The 2,433-nt window shown below is 40.2% G+C and overlaps 1 pseudogene; it reads left to right on the top strand.

Moving 5' to 3' along the window:
• Nucleotides 1-690: 690 nt before the first annotated feature.
• On the top strand, nt 691-1,919 carry LOC123470602 (annotated as a pseudogene).
• Nucleotides 1,920-2,433: the final 514 nt, after the last annotated feature.

Below are 2,433 nucleotides of genomic sequence, written 5' to 3'. Positions count from 1 at the left end.
CGGCTTGTTGTATTTCCCAGTCAAAATATCTATTGCTTTGATATAATTGTTATCTGTCAGATCCAAGTACGATATCGCACCAGCTGCGTCCTCCGTTAAATGCAACTTCAGTCTGCTGAATTTCTCGATGGGTCTAATTGACGGATTCTCGTGGATCAGTGTGCGAAAAATTGCCCACCAATCCTCCCACTTGCTAAGATCTCCATCAAACTTGGTGATTTCTATCCGTGGTAACAGATGTGCAATGTTCCACGGGGTTGAAGGTACTTGCAGTTGCATCGCATTCATCGGTGGAGTAACGGTAGTACTTAAAGGTGTATTGCTTCCACTTGGAGCTGCTACTTGAAGTATGGGGCTTGCCATACTTGTTGTTTCTACTGGTTTCTTTTTCTTCCAGTCGATGGTTATTTTGTGGAAACGGTCGACGAACTCTTCATGCTGCACCAGGTACTTCTGTTGAACTTCGGGGGCTTGTTCCAACATAGGGATGATTGTTTCGTAATTTCTGATTAGTCGTTTCATCCTGTCATCGGCTAGCTCAAACGAAGTTTCAGCTTCCTGCAATCTGTTTTCAGAAGCTGCGGTTTCATAATTCTTCAAATCTTTATGAAGTTCTTTCTCCAAAACTTCTATGGTCACCGCCAACGTTGCTTGATTCAATCCGATGCGAATGATTCAATCCGCAACATAATGAACCACAACATTACTGACACTTCTGAAGTTGTTGCTGAATCTGATCACAGTCAACTCATGGAATCAAATGAAAATGTTGGCCCTCTAGATTTGTCAGTTGGCTTGAAACATATAGCAGACATCGAGCAAGATTCATTTGCACTTCCACTTATCCTTCCAGAATTAACACCAAATTCAGAAAATCCAACAACAGAAACTGAGTCAGTAGAAGTCAGTGCACTTAAAGAAGAAATCATCAATCTTCAATCACAGTTGGCTACATTGAATAAGGATTACACCGCCTTAAAGCAAGAGTTCCACATGTACAACAACGTCCGATAACATCCAATTTCTTCGCCAAGTGCCAAAATAGCGACAAGTGGATGCAAGTGTACACTAGTCTCACTACCACAAAATCCTTTGAAATAATCTACAACGCAGTGTCTTCAGCCATTCCATAAAACAACAATTATTCATTGTGTAAGAGACAACAACTATTCCTAACACTAGTTAGATTAAGTCATAACTTAAGTGAGATGGATTTAGCATTCCGCTTTAATGTAAGCTCTGCTACAGTTTGTCGTTATTTTCACTCTTGGATAGATACTATATACCTTAAATTGCGTAATTATGTTATCATTTTGCCAACTCTTGATGAGTTGAATGTAGCGATGCCAATGTGCTTTCGCAGGAGTTACCCAAGAACGGTGTCTATTATGGATTGTTTTGAGACCCAGATTCAAATACCTCATAACAGGAACGACCAAGCAGCAACATATTCTACTTACAAGAGCAGAAATACGGTTAAGTACTTGATTTCAACTACCCCCCATGGAACAGTCAATTTTATTTCAAAGGGATATGCTGGAAGAAAATCCGATCAATTTGTGGTTAGACATAGTGGTTACAAAGAGAATCTTAAAGAGGGTGATGGAGTATTAGCAGATAAGGGATTTGATGTTGCAGAAGAGATAGGATTGATGGGAGCAACGTTAACAACTCCAGCGTTCAAATCGTCTGACCAATTAACACAAAAGGAAACGGAAGTTTCAAGGGGGGTTTCTAATGTAAGGATTCATATTGAACGGGAAATAGGATCTATCAGGATGAGGTTTGACATAATGTGTGGTCCAGTTGTCATGTCCAACCTGTATAATTTTGAAGAAATTGTATGTTTGTATGACAAAATAGTTGCAGTGTGCTGTATCATAAATAATTTAAATCCAAGTATTGTGCCATTTGGCTAACATTGTATTACTGAGTTTCTTGAATTTCCACGTTTCTTTCAATACAATCAATTGATTTTCCTCAACGGTTTCTTGACAACAGATTTCTTTGCAGCTTTTTTACACGTATCACATTTCCAGTTCTCACAAAACCTTTTCTTCCCTAATTTAAGTAGACAACATTTGTGATATTCACGCACACGACATGATATGTTATTGCAAATAATCATATTGTCACGAGGAGGGAAAGGGCATTCACGTGCTAACGACTTCCTCGTGGAACGTCCCCACCGAGCTTTACCCTTCCGCTTTCACTCTGTTAAGGTCAAGTAGAACTATCTACTTGACCATCTGTAGACCCACGCATAAGCGTGCCTAGTTTCTCCTGGTAACCCTTTACCCCCGAAGGTCACATGGAAATTATCTACGTGACCATCTCGGTACCATACTTCCCGCGTCCCCTAGACGTCCGTTCCCTTAAAAAGGGACGTACTCGATTGGAAAGGCGCGTTTTCCTGGTAGTTGTCTTTAGTTC

This window comes from Daphnia magna, linkage group LG1 (genome assembly GCF_020631705.1).
Source record: "Daphnia magna isolate NIES linkage group LG1, ASM2063170v1.1, whole genome shotgun sequence".
Taxonomy (NCBI): Eukaryota; Metazoa; Arthropoda; class Branchiopoda; order Diplostraca; family Daphniidae; genus Daphnia; species Daphnia magna.
This window is presented reverse-complemented; position numbering and strand designations above follow the sequence as displayed.